We start from the raw sequence: 24,536 nt of genomic DNA on the forward strand, positions 1-24,536 counted from the left end.
CTTACCCACCACCCCCCCGACCTCTGGCCTTCACCCCAGTTCTTGTATGAATAAATAAATCTTAAACAAATCATAAAAAAACTAGAAAAAAACAGAAAAACAAACTTAAACACAACACAATTACACTCAAGGAAAAATGAGAGCATACATGAAAGCAGCCATCATACCAATATTTTCATGAACCTGATCTCGTTAATCCCACCATCTAGTACAAAATTATTAAATTTTAATGAATTTACCTTATAGTTTTTTATTTCTTATATTGTAAGGTTGCCACTTAAAATATTTCCAATCACATGCAATTTTTTTATTGTTTTCACTTAGTATTATTATTTTAAAATTTCTATGGTATTCTTTTATCAAATATTTGTTCCCCCCAAAAACTGAATAGATATAAATAGTTCAAGTGAATGAATAACTAGTGAAATAACACAGAAAATGTATAAATGAAATTATTCTTTCCTTCCAATATTAACACATTTCTCCTAGATTATAAGAGGAATTGTTTAGTGTGTTTTTGTTTATGCTGATTGAAGAATATATAAACACACAATTTATATAAGGATAGATGAAATTTAAATTTTAAGCACAAAAATATTAGGGAGAAGATATGTTTCTGGAATTGAGTAACTCAGAGAAAACTGTTTTAAAATCAAGAAGATCAAAGTGTTTAATCAGAATCTGGAGTAGACTGACAATAAGTGGGGTTCCTTGGATGCTGCAAAGATGGAGGCAGATACGTTATTCACAGACAAGTGGGACCTGACTCTCCCTTCTGCCTTCAAATGGGAATGATGTGCTGCTGATATGGTTTCCTCATAATACAAGATAATACAAAATTTGCAACATTCCCATTCATAGTAGACTATGATAGTAGAGTGATGGTTTAAATCACCTAACTGACGATTTATATATTGAGTGTAAAAGAACAGGGCATAGCAACAATTGAGTTGCTCCAATCTCCCAACTTGTGACCTTCAGACCAAGGGTATATAAGCTAAAGTATGCTGCCTGCTCTCCTTCTAAGTACTGATTCTTCATCCTTTACTAACTAAATGTGGAACTTAATATAGTTTTACTTTACACAAGTTTTGTATGCATGTGTGCATGTTTCTGCTTGTCTCCACATTCTCTATGACTTGCCCAACATACTTCAGTATCATGTCAGACACTTTATTTGCAACTTGCTTATGTTACTTAACAATAGAACGTGGATATCCTTTCAGGTCAATACATATAATGATACCCCTTCTTTTAAAAATTTTCATAACATTTCCTACAACAGGTTAAATATAATTTGCTTAAACCTTCCCTTATACTATTATCAAGCAAACACCACTTGATTTTTGTCATTGAAACCAATATCCTAGATATTTTATACCTGTATGTTTAATGCATTGGTGTTTTGATTTATGTAGAAAATATGAAAAGCAATTATTGGGTAAAAATACATACATACATATTTATTTATTTATCTAGAAGATTAATTTATTTATTTATTTATTTATTTATTTATTTATTTATTTATGCAAGCACTGGGTACAGTCAGAAGTGCGGGAGGGTGAGAGAATTCACCAGAGCCAGAGTGGGGAGCAGAGCAGGCAGAAAGACCGAAGTACACTGCTGAGGGGAGCAGCGGGCGGCAGGAGAGGTCTGCGTGCCATGTGGGACCCTCCTCCAGTGGCCGGGGAGCAGCCGGGGATCGAACTGGCGCTACAGAGGCTGCGGGCAGCTTCGCAACCCAGCGCTCAATTGCTGCGCCACCGGGGAGGCCCCATATTTATTTTTGTTATATACTGGGACATTAACTATCAAAGTTATTCATAGACATTCACAGTTCTACCAAAACATATGAAGGTAACAATTTCCCCATTCCCATAAAACATTAATAATCATTAATCTGATTAGTGAAATGGATAGCTCATTTTTAGTTGTCTTTACATCTTTTCCAGTAATGATTTTTAACATTATTTCATACATTTATTATCCATCAATTTTTCCTTCTTTTTGAATGGCCTGTTAGCATCATTCACTCATTTTGTTATTGTAGATTAACTTTTTAGGTGCCCTTTGCACAATATATATAGGAATTATTTTACTTCAATATGTAAAAGGACTCTTTATGTATCTTAACTGTGTATAGTTACTTTCATCAGCAAAATATTTTTATTCCTTTGAAATCAGATAAATTAGTCTTTTCTCTTAATTCATTTGGGTTTCATATCTTGATTAATATATGCCTATATTTTTCAATACTTGATTATTTATATTCCTATATTTCATAATACTTGATTAATCTTTTCCTCTCAATCTTTGTATCTTTTAGATATTTGATTAGTTCTTTTATTATTTTTGTCAGTTCTGAGGTAGAATTACTTTCTTATGAATGAATAGCCTGGTATGCCATACTATTTAATACTATCAATCCTTCCATAAAGAACAATAATGCTTTCTACCATTAAATTCCACAAATGATTAGATATTCTCCTGAAATTTCTAGGCAATTATATTTTTTCTATTGATGTGTCAGCATTTCTCATTATTTTGATGTTGACATAGATGGGTCAAAGATTCTTTAATATTCATTCTTTTCAAATTTTTCTCATCAATTCACTCTTTAAAATATACTACACATTAATTTTTTAATTTATTAAAGAGTAGGTCTTTTATATACATGTATCAAATTAACATGTAATACATAATATATTTATATAATGTCACATGTCAATTATATTTCAATAAACTGGGGGAAAATACCAATATGTGACATCAGTTTTAAAGTGAGAATTTGAAGCTCTCTGCTCTGTGATCGGGAATAATCCAAGCATATTCCTCATGGCCACTTCTCTTTAGTACGGCACTGAAGGTATCAATTAAATAAAACAAACTAATGAACACTGAAAAAAAGAATGGATCTTTGATGGAAGCTGAAGTAAACATAGATTAATTAAAGAAAAGGGGTATCTCAATATTAATGCTTACAATACAGGAAAATTTTCAAATTCTTTGTTTTAGGTAATTTTATGATGGTCAGTAAAATTTAAAGTTTTGTGAATAAATTAACTTTCATAAATGGTACTTAATTTGTTTTTATTATGCTATGATACATTCATATTCTTTAAATAAACATGTGGACAAATAAAACTAAAATTACATAGTAATAAAAGTACCCCCAAATGTAATTATCTCTGTCCTGTTTATTACCTACCTGTTAGTTTTTTACATATAAAAATTTGGCATTCTATTTTTATCCTTTATATTATGTTATAAAATTTAGTTATAACTGAACTTTTAGAATTGTTTTTTTTCCCTAATACAAATGGTAATTAAGTTTACATCTTTGTGCATGTAAATTTTTAGCTTTAATGAGTTCTTAGAATAAAAATTATTGGGTCAAGGGATATATGGAATCTATAGATTTTCATTATGTTTAGTTAAATTACATAAGAATAGCCAATTTTTCAATTTACTAAGTAATTTTTAACTAGTACTAACTATACTCTGTAATCTATCCTGTAGGTTATGATATATTCTTACACAGGATTATAATAATTATTGTGTGTGTATGTCTGTGTGCGTGACTAATTATGCTGGCCTTCTTACTGTATTTCTTTTTGAATAGAACTGTATCTATCTCCTATTCAATAAAAACTTTACAATCATTTGCCCTTTGTCAAAGTGTTTTTAAAGCTGGTATTTTGATTAGATTGCTATGTAAATTATAAGTTCATTTGAAAAATATTTATATCTTTACAATAGTCATCTTTGCCTCCCTGAAACATGGTTGGAATTTTGTTTGTTTAAAACTTTTTTTTATATTTTTAAATAAAATTCTATTATTTATTAATAAAGATCTAGAGTCCTAATTCTGGCTGTACAAAAGAACAACCTATGAAGTTATTTTATATTTACCACCTGGGACACATTCCTTAAAATTTTGAGTTTATGAGAGAAAGAGATAGTGACAGAGAGACAAAGACAGAAATGTAGATTTAATTTTTGTTATTATTATAATTAAGGTAACATTAGTTTACAATGCTGCATATGATTTAGGGGGTAGGTTCATCTGTCCCTAGATGTACATCAGCACAACACACCCAATATTTTTTGGTATTTATCCAAATAAGAATGCATAAATACTAATTAAAAGGGATATATGCACCCCCGTGCTTACTGCAGCTTTATTTACAATAGCCAAGTTATGGAAACAACTTAAGCATCCAGTGGCAAGTGAGTGGATTAAGAAGATGTTGTGCATATAGACAGTGGAATATTACTGAGTTATAAGAAATGTAGATTTAAAAACACACATAGGTCACTACATCAATATAACCTAGTCCTTGAATCATTTTTGTCCTTGTGATTCTGAATTTTATATATATTCTGTTCACATAGACTGAAGGGAATCTCATTCGGAAAAAAGTTTATGCTCCATTATAATGACCATGAATTTACAGAATAACATAAATAAGAAGAATTTTGATGATTTTAATTGGAATATTACTAATGCTTAAAGTTTTATATGTAATTACATGGGTTAATAAACATTGTATATGAATATGTTAACATGTGATTCATCATTTCGAGAGTTTTAAAATACCCATATATTTGTTGAATATATAAATTTGGAGAAATATGGAGAAAGTTAAACTGAATGTGTAATGCCTTTTGAAGGACAACTATACACACTTAAATGCTTTCTAAACTGGAGAACAAAAGGAAAAACAACTTAAAAAAATTAACCATTTTAAAGAGCTTCAGAAAATGGGATATTAAGTTTGAATACTGGTTTAGAATTAATCTCCTAGTGAATTGCAGTGTTTTGTAAAAACAGTAATATTTCTTTTGCATACAAAGTACATACAATGACTATAATAAATATTCCATACATTGGCACTTTAGGTGATAAATTATATGTTACTCTCAAGGTTATTAACATGAATCTCAGAAGGAATGACCTGATCAAGTTTGACAGCTAGAATTGAAGATTATTGTTTGATATCATTTTGCCATTTCAAATAATTATAATATATGTGAGGGGGGTTGTATATTCTCAACTTAGTCCTGTCAACAAAATTAATTATTTGACAGAACTAATTAATTTGAGAATCAAAATCTGTTCAGTGGGAATAGAAATTGCACTTTTACATGCAAACCTAGCTCAGGCCACACTGCCAGAACACCCAGCATCACATTTAATTTCCATTAGTGAGGCCAGTCATTATTTTAATATAATTAAACAGTGTTGTAAAATGTCCTTTTTTATGAAAAGCAATTAATTTTCATTTAGCAACATTTTGTATGCCAAGTATTTAGAAAAGATTCCTTAGAATGTAGCTTTTCCTACAAATACCTGTATTAACCCCCCAAACAGTATTAGATTAGAGACAAGGACAAACAAAATAGAATATAAAGCCCTGAATTTTAATAGCCATCATTAATTCCACATTAATTTGAATATTTCTAGTCATGCTAGAATAATAACAAACAGAACATTTCTAGTTCCACGGTACAAGATAAAAAGTTATAGAGCAGCACTAAAAATAGTTCATTTAAAAACCTATCTATCTATCTATATATATGGGAATGAAATAAGCATGTGTGAATGTTTTTTCATCAGATTTGATTACATACTGATTGTAGATGTTATAAGTTATTCAGCCTTGATTATCAGTAAAGTTTACCAGATGTCATGCAGTAAAATATCTGAAAAAAGTTTGCAAAATATATACTGCATCTCTAAAAGACACTGAAAACAACCTTTGCAACAGTTCGAAACTTCAGTATTTCAAATCATCATATTTTATTTTTTATAGAAAGTTATTAAATATTACAAACATGGTAATAAATTTATACTGCCTCAGATCTTCCTAGATGTAGGAGATATGATTTAAAATCATCTATTTACAAACTCTCAAATCAAGAAGATAGATTATTTTTCAAGAAGTGCCAATGAAAACTGTGTTTTACAATCCCTCATCAAGTTCAAGACTAAGGCCTTTTCTCTGATAATGTGAGAAAACATCATGACTTTTTGATTCATTTTACTTTGTTGGGAGCTCTCTAAATCACACTGTTGGAGCACAATACACAGTGGGTTTCTATTGTCTGTGTTCATTGATAAAACAGGGCAGCTCTTTAATTGATTAAAATGTGGCAATAAAATTAAAAAAATCTTGATATTATTTTTGATTTTCAATGTCTCTCATTTTGTTCATTTCCCTCCACTGGCTTTATTGATGTATAATTGACAAATACAAACTGTGTATATTTAAAGTGTCTAACTTGATGCTTTGATACATGTATTTTTTGTCATATGATCTCAGTTCTATCTGGAAACTTCAATAGTCAAACTTATAAATGCCAAGATTAGAATGTTGGTTGACTGATCCTGGAGGGTGGGAGCAATAGGGAGATGTTGGTCAAAGCATGCAAAGTTTTAGCTGTGCAAGCTGAATACATTCTGGAGTGCTAAAGAACAGCACAGTGACTACTATAGCACAGTGCCAACTATACCATGTGTGTGCCTGAGATTTGTTAGAAGGGAGAGGAAGTGTCCTGGTAACCATGTAACCTGATTGTGCTGATCATTTTGTTCTTGTACAATTGCTAGCAAACCTCCTAATTCACTAACTTAATTTTCAACTGCTATTTCCCCCAAACAAGTATTCTATAGATAATAAGAATGAACACACAATTTTAAAATTCATTATGAGTCCCTCCACCACATTGTAAGTTACTTAAGAAAGCTTAAGTTACTTAAGAAAGCTATTTTCATAGTCTCCATGTTGTACTTCCACAGGTTACTCAGAAAACTATTCCCATATGAAATACAAAGTTTTGCCTAATGAAGCAAGTGTTCATAGAGGTAGCAAAGAAATATAAAAACATCAGCAAAAAAAGCTTTATCCCCTGAATACATAGAAGTCACTAATTATAGCCAGTTGAAGGAAAAAAAATCTATGAATATAATTATGCTGAATATTTTGGAGCTTGTCCTTTGGAATTACTAGGGTTTTTTTTTTTTCCTCTAAAGAAATATAATCTGACATGGTATTATGCCTATGGCTTGCTTCCACATCTTTGATAATATGGAACAGTGTGTTGAAGAGTACATCATCATAATCCTGTTCTTCTTAAAAGAATATTGGAAAAAGGCAGTTTTATTTGAATGTGAATAAGAATAAAATACATGGAGTTCTACAGAAGCATTGATGATTAAGTAGAAAAAATATATATATATCAAGTCTAGCATCACCTACTTTCCTCACTAGAGGTTAAAAGTACTACTAATGGGTACACTCAGTACTAGGAAGGTTAGAAGTGCATCTTGCTATCAGGCATTTGGTATTGTATTTAACATGCTATGTTAACAAGGCCTAAAAGGAGATCCATTAGTAGCTGCAATGAGGCTTTTTAGTCAAAATAAGTAATTAATGGAATTATGAATAATGGTTATTATTCAATTGAATCACAGAAAATGACATTGATTATGAAAAGAAGGACTTGATATTGCTCCATAAAGTAATAAGAACTTTGAAGAGCTAATCATATAATGGAAATAATATCCTAGGGTGATGATACTTTGTCTACAACATGAAAACTCAATAGAGCTTGTTCATTTGAAGTATAAAAATCTTTTATGAATTTCTAATTAATATATGAGGTATGTTATACTATATTCCACAGGACAGATGATAATCATATGACTCAGTGGTGAACAACCACAACAGTTATGTTGGTTTTCAGCATAGAATTGGGATGCTGTTTTTACTAGTCACAAACAGAAGCAAACAAAAATCACTAATATCCTTTTATGCAAATTTCCTTTGAAAAAATCTACAGCATTCCAAACATAGTCACCCAACATCAGTTTGGTTATTGACAACATCAACTAATTTACAAATTTTGACCATGTTTATTTTTAATAGTCTATATATTACCTGTTCACATCCTTGGTTGATTACATGGGAAAAAGACTATGGTTCAAATGGCCCAATAGAAAGTAACATGATGACTAAACCTGAAAAATAATGAATTCAACAAACATTGCTCCTGTTAGTGGTCAAATTGAAATTCTTTGTTATACCACAAAGAGCAACTTTTCTACCAGGAAAAGCAGGCAGTATTCAATAGGTGGGTACCTACAGGTGTCAGGCATAGTGCTTTCACTTATACTTCTATCTCACCAAATTATATAAAACATTTTATAGCAAGCAGAAAGAAACTCAGAAGTTCATCACTTTTTTGAAAGCACATAGCTAGTGAGTGGTTTAAGTCTATTTTCTTTCCATTACAAAATACTAAATAATAACTAGAAACTACTAACCCAATTGCCTTCCTGTCCCTGCTTTTGCTGAAGAGAAACCTTATGTATTTGTTTCTAATCATCGCACTAGTGAAAAAGAGTCAAAGGTTATATACAGACAGAAGAGAAAATATGAAACTGCTTAATTTCAAGATTGTAAGAAGTGGAAAATAAGTGAGTACCTAAATATTTTAGAGTGAAGGTAAGTGGAGAAGAGAGGTCAATGAGATAGTTAAGACAGTTTCCAAATACCAGATGTCTTGTATAAATAAATGAGTTACCTGCTTCCAAAAGCTTCCATATGCCAGAAAAATATGGAAAAGTATGAAAATGCATTTTTTTGTTTCAAGGTATATTTCTTTAAAACAACTTTTAATGGATATTTTCAAAATAAGCAATACTGAGTACTAAAAACAGAACATAAGAAATTTTAAATCAATATTTTTAAACAGCAAAAACTTAAAATGCAACTTTTCATATTGATATCACATATTCTACATCCCTCTGATGTTGTTCTAATTATCCTGGAAAGAGATAGAATCTGTGTACTATTTTTTGGACATCTGACAAAAGCATATAATGTCACACCATATGCTACATTTTTAATTGAAATTTTTTTCCCCATAGAAGAGTTGAAGTGAAGACCTTAGTTTTTCTGTGAAAATTATAGATGAATATATGCTGTGTCCACTTCAAGTATATGTTCTGGTGTGGAAAGTATAAAATAGTTGGACCCTTTTGCTAGTTTGTAATTGTTAAAGGGCAAAGAGAATTATAAATACAAATATAACGCAAAAACTGCATGATGCTTAATGTCTTGTTCAAGCGTTTTTCATTCATTTATATAATGTGTACCTATTTGTATTATGGGCTTTCACAGGGGAGAAAACACAATCTCCTTATGGTATCCAGTACAATTTACAGAGATTGAGACATTTCAATGGTTAGTTAAAGAGAAAGGATTTCAGCAGATTAAAAAAACATGAATAGCTTCATAGAATATTTAGTTTGATGAAGATCCTACATACAAAGAAGCAGTTTGGAGATGTGCTGAAATGTCAAATTAAGTTCAGACTGTGGAGATTTTGAATGTTAAGCAAAGGTATTTGAATATAACTTAGAGAACAAGGAAGATTTATTGAAGATTTGCTTATTTGCTTTAGAGTATGGATAAAGGAAGTACCTGAATTATTTGTAAAAATATTTTGTAATCAAATCTCTTTTAAAAGCACCGTTACTGGGCCTCCCTAGTAGCACAAGGGGTTAAGCTGCGGCTGGCGGTCTGCAGCCATTGCAGCATGAGTTCCAGCCCTGGCTGGCCGGCCAGGGAGCAACCCACATGGTGAGGCAGACCTCTCCTGACACCTGTTGCTCCCCTCAGCAGTGTATTTCAGTCAATGCACTTCTTCTGCTCCTCACTCTGTCTCTGGTGAATCCTCTTACCCTCTGCATCTCTGGTCTATACCCAGCTCTTGTATGCATAAATAAATACAATACATACATACATACATACATACATACATACATACATATATACATACATACATAAATAAAGGAGTCTATCTATGTTAGAAAATTAAAAAAAAATAAAGGCACTGTTATCACTACACAATTGAATTATATACACAAATCAGGTTTTTTGAGAGTGGTTCCTTCTAAGGGCAGGGATTTGTCCTGGGTTTGCAATGGAAATTTACTTTCATTATACATCATTGTTTTTATATTTTAATCAAGTTTCTGTATTACATTTACAATGAAAAAAGTGGAAAATAAAGGGGGAAATTTCACTAGATTATACAATATATTTGAATCATGCATTTTCTCAAATTCTTTGTTTTTACAAAGTGGCAATGTTAGAGTGCTAAAAACTTGATTCTTTACAGTTCTAAGTTAAATACTAATTCTATACTAGAATTATTGACTTCTAGAATAACTGATCTATTTGTATAAAAATTTTGCCTTTAAAACTAGAATAATGAAAGCTAGAATTCACCTAGTATTTCTCATAATTTTGCAAAAATAAAATGAGATTTAAGGGAGTAACAATAAAGGACTAGAGCTAATGTTCAAGTGGAAAAAAAAAAAAACTGGAAAGGAATCCATAGATGCTACAGGACTAACTGCTTCTCAAATTAGGAACTTATTCTCTGACACCCAAGAGAAATTATTATCAAACATCAGTAAGACACATCTCTTAGAATGGTCAAAACCCAGAACACTGACACCAAATGCTGATGTGTATATGGGGCAACAGGAATTCTTATTCTTATTCCTGCCAGTGGGAATGCAAATGGTATAGCTGCTTTGGTAGTTTTTTGCTCTTACAATATTACTCAGTCAGTTAGCCATAGGATTTGAAAATTGATGTCCACCCAAAAACCTGCACATGAATGTTTACAGCAACTTTATTCATAATTGCCAAACTTGAAAACAACCAATATGTCCCTTAGTAGGTGAATGGATAAACTGTGGTCCATCCATAAAATGAAAATGGGAAACTTTTGGGTATTTATTAGACTCTGACACTAACCATCTATGTGTTGATAGCCTAAGGAAGTCTCCAAACCCATAGCAGTTCTGAATGGTGAGGGTGCTATTAACAAGCTTTCTGTTAAAGTGGATAGGTGGTAACTCAATTAATTAGACAAGTGCAATATTCAGCCATATACGTACCACTGGACTTATAAACAGGTCATACAACTTGACCTGAAGTGGGGAGGAATCACATTTTTACAATTAATTTCAGATATCAAGTATCTGTACTATGAAAATAACTGTCTCTCTATAAAGTGAAGTTATAAATCATTTTATGATAAATTATTTCCTGTTACTCTACCTTGTATGGAACCAATTCGATCATTCTTTCTCTATAAATGCTATTTTGGTTCCAATATTAATGCAAATGCAAAGTTAATGTTTCATAATCTCATGCCATAAACATTATTCCTCTGCTGACTTCACAGGTTAAAAAAAATGCTGCCTCAATAACACTTTTCTCCAATAGTAAATCACTTACCACATATATCCTAGGAAACTAGATCAATTTTATTTGCACTTGTTTCTCATTAACATATTAAATAATTTTTTTATAAAATAAATTTAGCACCCAAGTCTTTGTGTAAAACTGTAATGAAGATGATGCTTGCTATCTTTTTCTGGAAAAGACAGTATAGTGTTTTGACTTTACAGTCTATTTGATATATGTTTCCACTGCTCAGTTCTGTGCTTGTGGCTTAAAAGTAACCATAGACAATATATAAATGATGAACCTAGCTGTGTTCAAACAAACCTTTATTTACAAAAACTAGTGGTGGGCCAGATTTAACCTGTGGCCATAATTTGTTAACACTTGCCCCATATTAGTCTATAAAATGGGGAGATACCATGTTCTCTCCCCCACTCAACAAGGACAGAGCTGAGTGGCCAGGTGAAGTTATATAATATGGAAGGCAGGTGGTGATGAAGCAACAATGCATATGTCTCTTTTTGTCCCATCAGATAAGCTCTCCTAATTCCTTTGTTTACCCTCTAGGTTTAACAAATTTTGTTTTCTTACACTGCAAAGGAAAATCCCATAACTAGGAAGATAACATTGGAATTGCTCACCTCCAGGTGAAGATGGCATCAACCAAAATCTTCAGATGCTTGTGTTGTGAGGAGGGACGTGCTAGATAAATGTTCCCACCCTCTGCCATAGAGCAGACATGGTTCTTTCAGACATTAGTCTGCTGCCCTCCTCAATTTGTCAGCAAATTAAACTACTTTCCTTTTCCTCAAATTCTGTTTCCTTTTATTGGCCAAGGGAACAGACAACAGCTGGAATTCTGATAATAGTGGGCTCTGGAGAGACACATGAAGAAGGGTGTGCTTGCTTCTCAGTAGTGGAGTTGCAAGAGGGACTTAGGGGGCTTGGAAGATTCACTTGAAAGAGACATGGGGAGGCTGACAGTAGAAGCTATTACCTGATTTGTTCTTTGACTTTGCTCCTTTCCTTTCAGACTTGCCAAACACCTTCTGCCCCTTTCCCATGGTCCCCCAGTAGAAGGTGCCTTAGACTTGTGGCAAGCTTTCAGGCCTCAGTGGCTCCAGTTCAGGCCAACCCTGTTGGCTAGACATTTACCCACAGGGGGATAAGTAATGTTGGGTGTTTTATTGGGAAACTGTTATCCTTTCTTCTCTTTCTGTGAACACTAATTCTGTTCATTTACACTAAGAGCATTTTTTTGTTTGTGCACATGGATGGTCAGACCACTTCAGAGCATGCAAGTTTGGAGGTCCCTGGTCACTCGGTTGCATGCTAACAAGAGTACCTTTTGTTAAACAACCACCAGTTTTTCATAGTGTATTTATTGCACTTCAAGGATTTAGCTAATGTATAAGCGCAGTGAATCAAAACTTGATTTCTGCAAGTGTATCTGAAGAATTCTATTAAATAAGATATATTTAGGGCCTCACTGGTGGTGCAGCAGGTTGAGTACTGCGCTGTGAAGCTGTCTGCAGCCTTGACTGTGTGGGCTCGATTCCCGGCCCACCAAGGAGATACCCACATGGCCTCTTCTGTCTCGCCTGCTGCTCCCCTCAGCAGTGTATTTCAGTCAGTCTGCCTGTTCTGCTCCCTGCTCTGTCTCTGGTGAATCCTTTCACCCTCTGCATCTCTGGACTGTACCCAAATTCTTGTATAAAAATAAATAAATCTTAAAATAATAATATATATTTAATTTTCTTGTTGTTGTCCATAATCCAGTAGCCTACCAAAATGGGGCAAGGGGAGGTGCAGGCAATTCTACAGAGTGTGTAAAAAATATTTAAAGAAAAAATTATTTGTCACTCTAAGTAATATACAATGGCTTTAGTTATTTTTGAATTTTAATGCCTTATTAGTTTAAAATTGTCATTTATATTTATTTAAAAAGAAAAAGAAGGCAATGATTTTTTTTTTAGATGCAACAATATCTAAAAAGCAAAGGCAATGAAATAGGACTACGTCAAACTAAAAAGCTGCTGGATAGCAAAGGAAACCATTACCAAAATGATAAGGCAAACTATAGAAGAGGAGAAAATATTTGCCAATCATGCATCTGATAAGAGATTAATACAGTTCTATAACTCACATAACTCAATAAAAAAATCTAAAAAATGGACAGAAGATCTGAATAACATTTTTCTAAAGAAAACATACAAATGGGGCCTCCCTGGTGGTACAAGGGGTTAAGATGCAACCTGTGAAGCTTCCGCAGCCTCTCTAGTATGAGTTCGATCCCCAGCTAACCAGAGAGCAACCCACATGGTGCAGCAGACCTCTCCTGTCTTGCCTGCTGCTGCCCTCAGCAGTGTATTTCAGTCAGTCTGCCTGTTCTGTTCCCCACTCTATCTCTGGTGGATCCTCTCACCCCCCACATCTCTGGCCTGTACCCCATCTCTTGTATGCATAAATAAATGAATCTTTAAAAAAATAGTAAACAGTAGAAGAGACAAGAATGATACTGTGATTCCCAAAGAGGAAGAAACTTAAGTTTTCTCATTTCTGTTGTTTGATGTAACTACAGGATTTTTTATGCATTTATATATTTTTATAATTTATTGTGAATTGGAATTTTTACACATCTTTCAAATTTGGTATTATGAGAAAGTTGCCTATTATGAGAAAGTTCCATGTAAAACTTTTGAAAATCAAAGTTAATAACAGTATTCATTAACCAACTATTAAAGATGTAAATCAATTTACATTGTCCATTGAATATCAATAGATTAGCAATATTAATTTGGACAAATTCTTTGACAACTTGCAGAAGTCAAAGTTTTAAAAGACAGCTTCTATTTGTTATTTCATACTACTAAAATGTAGGTGTAAGTTTTTTTTCAAAATATGTATTAATAAAATTTAGAAATAGTAAGCATCATGTTTGCTTTTTGTACTGAATAACTGTTTTATGTCTTTATTTGTATCACTGGCATGGATATATATTCTCTCTATATATGTATATGTTGTTTGTATACATACATATAACATTCAAAAAAAGAGCATTTTCAATGTTTGGCTTTCTTTTTAGGGTATTATGATTACCTATTCCATGATTATCACTAAACATTTTATTTTATAATCTATGATGTATGTCAAAGATATGATGAACATTGCTGCCAAGCTCCATAATACAGAGTTAGGGAAGCAATCATGTGGCATTCTTAAAACACTGACAGAATTTTGATACTTATTAAGAAAGAAAAAGAAACTTTTTTTTTTTAATTAGAGGAGTAGCATAGTATAACTTACATAAACTATCTCCTGGATGTTTTCTTGAGAATGTATTGAAATGGATTATAAGAGAGTAAGTATAGAAGTATGGAGGCTAATGCAAAAATAAGTAAGACAGAATGATGTCTTGGACAAGATTAATAACAGTGGAGGCTTTGAGAACAGGCTTATTCTGGATATATTTTGACAGAAAACCCATTTAATTTTCTAGAAGATTGTGGATTTGAGATGAGAAAAAAGGTCAAGAAAAACTCCAAGGCTTCTGTACTGAATTAACTGCAAGAATAGAGTTGTCACCAATGGAAATGATGAATGTTGCAAAAGAAACAGGCAAGGAGATCAGAAATTCAAACTTGGATGTGTTAGGCATGAGATTTCTATTCACCACCCAATTGGCGATTTCAAATAGGTAGTTTACATGTGAGTTTGGAGTATGGGATTGGATGCACTCAATAACACTAGCTACTGTTAGTCATAGTTATAATAATGTTATAATTTGATATATACTTAAGTTGATTAGCCCAATTCATAAATCATTGACTAAACCAGTTAAAAACAAGTTCATTGCTCCAAAATAAAGCTCACATATCATTTCAAATTAATGTTGATAATTCAATTTAATTGCTTTAGTGGTTTATTAGTAAATAAACATTTTAAAGTTTTATTATTGCAGAATGAAAGACCTATTACACATCTAACAGTAACATAATCAAGATAATTGGAGTCAACACTACAGATTGTAAGAAAACTTTTCCCTTTTAGGATGTTTTGTTCATTATTCATGAATGAGAAAAACTGCCCTACACTACAGTTCTACTAGACTACTCATCATTCCCTGAGCACACCCTGACATTTCACACCTTCCTGCCTTTGCTTATGTTTTTTTCCCCTGCCTGGTATCCTTCCACTTCCTGAGTTCTTTCTCCTCTGAATAGCACATCTAGAATTAATAACTCCCTCTTTGTTTATTCTGTAGCATTTTAAATATATCTGTATTATGCTGCAGTGGTAATTTATTAGATTGCATTCTGTCTGTTTTTATATTTATTTTACCTTCAAGAAATCTAAGATTGAAACCTTGTCTGTCCTTGTGGTTTTCTTAGCATCTAGCCTTATTCCTGGCAGAGCATACACTCAATGCCTAGCTGTCAAGTGAATGAGTTTACAGAATAACCCCTTTTTCTTGATTTCTAAAATGCTACTTCAGGAAAAACTGTCAACTCAATGAAAGCTTTTTTTTTTTTCCCCAGAAAGAGAAGCTGCATTAAATACGTGCCAATGTTAAAATGCATCTTAATTTCAGAAATGTTAAAATGGAAAAATAATTTACATCTTTAAATTGATGTAATTAAGTAATATCTATCCAAAAGCAGATCTAAACACATTAAAACTGGAAGAGAAAATACATAAAATGAATGAGTGAAAGCTAAGAAATATTTCAAAAGTAAAACTGTATGTTCTGTCTTAGAAAATGACATTGCATATAAAAACAACAGGCTTTTGTTCAAAAATGGCTTTCAATTCTAATCTAGTCTGTTTTGTCTCTTAACAGCTTTACAAAAATATAATTGCTTCTATCACTGTTTTTTCTTGATGATAACTGCCCTCCCAATTAATCATCTCATCCTTTCATCAATTACCACATTTCCCACCCTCAAGTTGATGATGTCCTTGCTTGGTTGAATATAGGCGGAATTATGCTTAAGGACAAAGGCACATTATTTAAATGATTTGCAATCATTTGTGTTATTATTAAATAAGAGAGCAGAGGACTATTAAGGTGATGTTGAAATTTTCAGAGTATTAGTATACTAAGAAAGTCATAAATCAGTCAGTATTATGGTTTGATTGACCACAAGTGTTCGAAGGTCTTCAGTGGCTTCACAGGCCCATGTTGCAGGGGTGACTGATATTCTATATCTCAAGGAGAAGATAAAGAGGGAAAAGTGATCTACCAAGACTAGTGTTTGAAAATCTGATGTCTAATCCCCAAAGGATAAAGGACACCTTTTTAGAGTATTAGCAAAACATCATACCATGTAATATAACTGCAAATTAGATGAAAATAAAATCATATTTATAGGAAATAATAAAACTGCTATTAGAGATTGGTACAAATAATTTTATTTTTATTTTAAATGCTAAATCTTCATGAATACTGAATTTTATATTGATTTTCATCTAATTCTCTAGTATGTATCTTCAAAATCTTCCAACATATACTATACAGTAAGAATAAAAGTACATTCTTTAATATAAGGAGTTTAATTTAGACATGAAACAGAAAAATAATTTCAAATAGTTTTTACATTATGTATCCTACCAATCTAGGCACAAAATCAAAAGTACTAGTTACATTGCATGCTTACTTAGAACTTCATTAATCAACAGAGAATCAATGACCTGCAAGGTTATTATAAAAAATTAAATTCCTATATAATGTGGTAAACAACTGGAGAATGAAGTTTAGAAACATGATTTTTTAATAACCATACACTTCTTTACCACTTTGTTGAGATATAATTGACACAAAAAACTCTATAATATATATAACTTAAATGATTTTGGAAGGTAAGGAAGGTACGAGAAAGCTTTGGAAGAGGTGGATGTTTATGGTACAAATTATCTTTTTAAAAAATTGACTGTTCTAGATAAAATTCTAATTATTTTTTATATCTTACTTTGGTACAGAATTATACATCTTCTGCTGCTAGCACCACAAACTCCATCTTTGGTCTTCATAATTGGTTAAAAATGACAAAGCATGCATTCTGCAGAAATCTATAAACTCAGATGGTATTAAACATTGCAGCAATATAAAAACACTAAAGAGAACATGAAAATATTTGATTTACTTTAAACATTTTTCACTGAGCATCTTTATTTTACTAGCTTCTCACTTTGTAAGGTCATCAGTAATTGGCAGAAGATATCGATAATAAGATGATTAAATCTACCTTGGATACAATGTCACGGCTTTGTTTCATCACACAGCATAAACAAATCTGAATGACTATAAAAGTCACATTTGCTATAACTTGTCCTTCTACTTGAATCTCCAGAAAAGTATCTCATTTCAGTCAATAAGAAATTCAACAACCCTATTTTGAACCTTCACCTATCACCATATTGCTCAATTTTCTTCTCCCCACTTCCTGACTTACTGGCCTTCATTCTCCAAGATTTAATGTATATTTTTCTGGGGAGCAGCTTTTCCAATAAGCTTTTAAACAATTTATTTTAAAATTTGAACTCCATTCAATTTAGGATATGCATAGAAGTCCTTAATTACACATCGAAAGGCACCCGTTAATGTATGTTCCTAAGCAAATACCATTGTCTTCGTAAGGGAATCCAGTAGTTTTTAAAGTAAGCATTTTTTTCCTCTCACTGAAGCAAGATGATTAGAAGTACAAATGAATAGTCAAACTCAAGATTGTTAAACCATTTTCGTTTCCATTTGATAATGATGATGATCATAATCATGATCAGCTACAATTAAAGCGTGTCTTTCTATTTTGTTTTCCAGTTACTCTTCATAATGTTCCAAATTTGAAATTAGATGGATATCTCTTGAACAGTTCAGAATAGAACTACTGTTCTTATTTAGCTTTAAATGTAATAATTAATGATCAAAGTCTATTTATTTGAAAAATGGTAAGAGCAAGGAGTGTAGTTGTGTCCCACTGATTTACTGTTTCATATTTTCTATATGACAAGTTAAAAAACTGTTAACATTATGAAGCAGGGCATATCCTAGATGCTAAGAAAATAACTGAATTAATTGATGAAAATTCTACTGGAAATAAAAATAGTTCCCAGTATCATATTCACTCTCTCCTACCATCCCTGCCTCCCATCGTAAGATCAGATAATGATGTTATTGTAAATCGGAATTCATTTACCCAAATCATCTTTGAATTCCATATCTCAGGATGCACTTTCCAACTTCAATCAAATTTAGTTTGTAACAACTGTGGACACTAAGTGATGCCTGATGACCTGAAATAGTAAATAGTTCATGTTTCCAAATTCTCAGCAGATTCAGTGATCTACTCTGAAAACAAGAACTGAAGTGGAAAACAGTTAAATTTTTTTAAAAGATTTATTTTATTTATTTATGCATACAAGAACTGAGGTGTAGGCCAGAGGTATGGAAGGGTAAGAGGATTCAACAGAGACAGGGTGGGGAGCAGAACAGGTGATCTACTGAAATACACTGCTGAGGGGAACAACTGGGGAGACAGGAGAGGCCAGAAACAGTTAATTTTTTATTAAAAAATACTTTAAGAATATGAAACATTGTTTTTCTATGTCTAGAAGGAAGAAACAATATTAGCAGCCAAGTAGACTGAAAAAGAGTAACATTCACATTTCCCCTCTCATATACAAATGATTAATTATACTAAAAATCTGTTGTTTTCCAGAAGTCATCAAAAACTGTCAACTAACTAACCATTTTAATGATACAACATGACTTTGAAATAACTATATTCATTGCTTCTTAGGTGAAGCTAGTCCTTAATTTTGGAGTGTCAGGCACTATTTGCATCCTAAATACAGTCTAGTCATTTCAGAAAAAAAATATTTGTCATTTTTGTGGCTAACTTTTTTTAATATGTAAATGTTTATGCTATGCGGCACAACTGTGTTTACAATATTTCTGGGAGGAGCAGGAGCCATTGATTTATACCTTCTTTTATGTATCTAATCATCACTGTTACATTTGTATATAATGATGAGGAATGGTCAAGAAAAGGAAGGCACAGTTTGGGGTGATCTAGGGAAGTTTAATGAAGGGGTTATTTATAAAGGTGTATGAGAATTTTAGACACAGAGAGAAAGGTTTTAAAAAATAATATAGAGAGCCTTTTAAAAATTACAGAGGGGGGCCTCCCAGGTGCCGCAGGTGGTTGAGCGCAGCGCTGTGAGGCTGTCCAAGGGCTCTGCAGCGCAGGTCCATCCCAGCAGCTGGGAGATGCTCACATGGCGCGACAGACCTCTCCTGTCTCACCTGCTGCTCCCCTCAGCAGTGTGTTTCAGTTAGTCTGCCTGTACTGCTCCTCACTCTGTCTCTGGTGAATCCTCTCACCCTCTTGCACATCTGGCCTGTACCCTGGTTCTTGTATAAATAAATAAACCTAAAAAAATTACAGAGGAATAGTTTCTATCCCCCCAAATTGTGCGCATCATATTGAGGCCATGGCCATACAGCTGTAATTTTTCCCCTTCAATACTGGTATAATTATTATAATCTCTATTTTTCATATAAGATAAACTAGGCACAAAGAGGTTAGATGACTTGTCCCAGATTATTGCATATAGTAATGAAAGCAAGTCCCACACACTTTCCCAGTACTTTGTAGAAGGTGATGACTTCAAAATTCATGGGATGACTGAGGCTGGAGGAAGGGTAGGATATGAAACTAAACATATATCTGAAGATGGGAGAACATATACCCTAATCACACAGTATTGCAAACCAATGCTGCCTCAATAAAAAATGCAATAAAAAGACTATTAAGAGATTGACAAATGGGACAAAGAAAATAATTATGATCAAGGATATCCTAACATTACATAAATGTAATAGTTAAGTAATTCATAAATGATTCTTTGGTGTTTTTTCCCCATTTATTGCATACTTCCTATACATTTTCCCTTATTGGAATGATGAAATAGACAATGAACACCAAAATAAAAACCTCTGCCAGTTTTCAAGTGGATTAAAGCCTATTTTGAAACACTCACAATTATTTGAGCAATTGTGGCACACATCCAAATTATGGGTTTGTAAATGGTGGTAGATCCTTTGGGTTTATTGCAGCCTTCCATTTACTCTAGTGAATATACTCCCATCATTTTAAAAGCACAAATGGATTCTGCTATGTAAACAATATCAATAGACTGCTTACTATTTTTGCTTTAGAGAAAAGAGATTATTAGGAAACTGGATGTTATAGTTATTTTCATTTACAGATTTGATTAGATTTCCTTTCCACTTTCTATTCAATTGCTTCTCTGTCAGAGCACATTTCAATTAATCAATCCTTTTTGGTTTCCCTCCATTTGACAACACATCTTCACAACTGGGGGCAATGTTTTTATCTCTTTAACCATGAAGCATTTATGCTCTTAGCAGTGCTAAATTATTATATTCTCAATGGAGGTAGAGGTGGATTTTGTTAAGGAACAACAATTGCAAATAAGTGACATGTATCTAAGTATATAAAACTCTTGGGCTTTAAAATCATATTAGTTATCAGAACATTAATACTTAGTCTGTTTCACAAAGGTTTTGACTGAAAATCTTTCATTGAAATGTCATGCTTGAAAGAAATAAATGGGAAGTTTTCAAATAAAAATAACAAAATCTGTGATTTCTGTGAAATTTTTTTTTTAAATTTCATTTCTTCAACAAATCTTTTAGTTGGAAATATTAATCAATTAATGAAATTATTTCAACCCATTATAAAGGATATCCTTTGTTTGGTCAGATGCAATTACCATTTAAGCCTATTTGACAGGTATTATTTAATACCTATTTGACAGGGATCTCCTTCTGAACCCTAAATGGAGTTAGGGATATTACTGGTAGTCATTTTATAAGAAATAATGCTAGAGATACAATTGTCTTTTAGGTGAGAATCAGGAAGAAATGTTAAAAATCACTTTTTTTTTAATAGAGGCATGTTTTATTTATTTATTTGTTTGTTTGTTTTGTTTATACAAGCACTGGGTACAGTCAGAAGCGCAGGAGGGTGAGAGAATTCACCAGAGCCAGAGCGGGGAGCAGAGCAGGCAGAAGGACCGAAGGACACTGCTGAGGGGAGCAGCGGGCGGCAGGAGAGGTCTGCGCGCCATGTGGGACCCTCCTCCAGTGGCCGGGGAGCAGCCGGAGATCGAACCGGCACCGCAGAAGCCGCGGGCAGCTTCGCAACCCAGCGCTCAACCACTGCGCCACCGGGGAGGCCCAAAAATCACTTTTGACAAAGTTGCAATCCATTCTTTTTTTTCACTGAATTCCAATTTTCAAAACATCTTAGTGTTTTTGCCGTTGCATAAAGTGATGAGAGGGAACTGGATGCCAACATTGTTGAATGTGGACATTTCTAGTGCCCATGGTGAGAAAGATGCAGGATTATTCACTAACGAAGAAAGCCTGTTTTGCAACACTCACAATTGTGTTAACAAAAATAAGACATGGATACATCAATGATGTAAAGATGAGGAATATTGTCTGAGTCAGGTCAAAGTAACCAATATAGCCATCTTGTGGACAATAAATACAGAAAGAATTGAGATTTAATCTAGAAAATAAGATATATGTATTTACACCTGAGCTCCATCTGCAGCTCCCTACTAAAACAGAAAACCCAAAACTGAATTAAAATTTCTTCCTGAAGTTGTATCCCTGTCTGCATTTGCTACATCACTGCATAACTCTAACATTTTCCCCAAAACAGTAACATATCAGGAACATGTGAGAGTACAACAAATGAGTTTGCTATGGTTCCATCTGTATCTTTATAGAGTAAATAAATGTGACAATGAGGGAACAAAGATACTATTGTTAATAGATATGAATTGGAAGAGACAGTAAAAGTAAGACAAGCAACTTCACAATAAAGGTATTAGAAAGAATAAAACATTGGCTCAAAATCCCTAGAAATTATTTACAAGTAAACTTGTCTGTTAACCTCAAGGGAAGGTTGATAAGAGAATAGTAATTCAATGTGAGAAAAATAAGGTGAAGAATAAAATACTTTTTTCTGATTTTGAAATTTTTAGAAAGCAAGATAAATTTTCACAGGAGAGTTAATTTGTTACACTTGGGAGAGAAGTAATGACTAACAAATTGTGGAATATAAAGGTTTTATCTAGAGGACAGCAAGAAGGGGCACAATGGACTATGGTGGTGGTGTCTGTGTTGGGTGTGGTGTGGCAACACATAGCTGAAGAGAGAGGGGAATCCTCTATTTTTGAATCATATTCTGCACTGTAAGCCAATGCTACCTTAATAAGAAAAAAAGATAAAAAGTATTATCTAGAAATGATTCATTAGTAACTTTAACACATAATCAATTGTGCATATGAAATCAGATTACACATATATCACCTTTTATTTAGGATAGGCCTCTGACCACCCATTCAGGTCAAAAACCTCCATGAGAGATTCCATGTTCCTTTTCTTATTGACAATTTTCCATAAGAACTGTTCATGAGGCTAAAGTCTCCCCTTACCTCCTGCCCCACCTCTATCTCAGAATGTAAGATTCAGGAAGTCAGGACTGTGTCCATTTCATCATCTTTTTATTTGGGATATACAGAAATAACAAAATCAATAATAAAATGAATGCCTGTTGTTTGTATAATCATTCTGACCTATTACACCAATTTATATTGCACCTCCTATCGTTCAGCAACCTTAACAGCAAAATGAAAACTTTCTGTATTGTAATTTGCTTGAGTAAATAGCGCATTTAGATATCATGACTTCAACCTAAACTATGTCAAACTAATATGATTTCTTGGAAGTACTTATTAATTAATGCAACAGACTTGGTTCAGTCAGTAATAATAAGGCAACAACAACTACACTGAGATTTTTCTTTTACATTCTACAAATCATCTCTGATAACTGCTTTAGTCACAAGGTACAAAAATTGTTTCTTTATCAGAAACCTTTTAATACAAATTATATATATTATCAGTTACCAATTGATCACAATGCACAATTCTCATTTAAAAAATAAAGTTATCATTGCTTGTCTTGAATGTAAGTCTAAATACATTTTTCTATCTTCCTAGTCCTTCACTAAGCTAGAGCTGTTTGCCCTCAGAAATTTTATATTAGCCTTTTCCAATCTATTTAAACTTGTTTTATATATTTTTAAACATCTTTAAATAGTTTCTTTTATTATTAGTGATTTTTCTATTTCCTTATTTCAAAGAAATAGCTGAATACAGTGTATATCACACTCACACACAAAACTTGGTCTAAATGAATAAAGATACTTCTAAAATTGAAATTTTGTCAGCAACAGCAGGATATACAATGGCAGAAATAGCTCTTAATAATTCCATGAAAATGAACTTTTCACTCTCAAGAAAAAAGTTGAGGTAAAGCCTAAGATATATTAACATACTCTAACTGCAAAAAATATTTCCTGAAGAGTTTGAAATTCCATTCCAGGAACTGATTCTACATAGACAATGCCTAAAGTACTACAAAATTGACCATAGCACTATGCAATTTGCTCATTAACTTCTCCCATTTTCTGATTAGAAGAGTAATTTATAACTAAAACACAATTCTAGGAAAGGAAATAATAAGAAATTTATTTTTCCTTAATGCATTATTTTGTTCTTAGTGCTTTTATTGAAGAGGGTTTTTTGTGCTCAAACAATTCCAAAGATTTCCTAAATTTTGGATAATCAACAATAACTTTTTATTGACACAAACATGAAGTAGAAAGTATATACTGTCAAAATTTTGTTCCTAATTTAACCTTTTGCTTAGAAATAATCTTTAGTGAACACTTAACTTTACCAATAAGCCTCTATTTCTTTCCATCTAAAATTCTGTAGTAAACATGATGCCCACAGTGGTGAAGCAGGCAATAAATCAATTACTGAAACAGCAAATGCCCATTTTTTTCACCCTAAACTATACAACAATGAGACTCTCATGATTATGCTGCTTATTGGAATAGAAATAATAATGCCATGATTTAGAAGCTGCTTTAAGTAACAGGAAATGTGTCATGTTGATAAATCAAAATTCCATTTTATTATTTGAGGCATTTTTTTTTTAATTTGCCTTTATTTAAAATAAAGATTTATTTATTTATGCATACAGCAGTTGGGGTACAGGCCAGAGATGTGGGAGTGAGAGGATTCACTAGAGACAGAGTGGGGAACAGAACAGGCAGACTAACTGAAATATACTGCTGAGGGGAGCAGTGGGTGAGA

At 32.7% G+C, this 24,536-nt stretch overlaps 1 protein-coding gene across 14 annotated transcripts in view; it reads right to left on the bottom strand.

Annotated features, from left to right (window-relative positions):
• Nucleotides 1-24,536, bottom strand: part of RALYL (RALY RNA binding protein like) — a 610,187-nt gene that overhangs the window by 336,354 nt on the left and 249,297 nt on the right. Inside the window, exon 1 of one of the 14 annotated variants that reach the window (XM_054692163.1) lies at nucleotides 7,944-8,092. The exons of the other annotated variants lie outside the window; for them this stretch is intronic. The gene's annotated coding sequence lies outside the window, so the exon portion shown is untranslated. Of the gene's footprint in view, nucleotides 1-7,943; nucleotides 8,093-24,536 lie in introns of those variants that run through there. 14 annotated transcript variants of the gene reach the window in all.

Source organism: Talpa occidentalis, unplaced genomic scaffold (assembly GCF_014898055.3).
Source record: "Talpa occidentalis isolate TD23 unplaced genomic scaffold, MPIMG_talOcc4v2.1, whole genome shotgun sequence".
NCBI classification, from domain to species: Eukaryota; Metazoa; Chordata; class Mammalia; order Eulipotyphla; family Talpidae; genus Talpa; species Talpa occidentalis.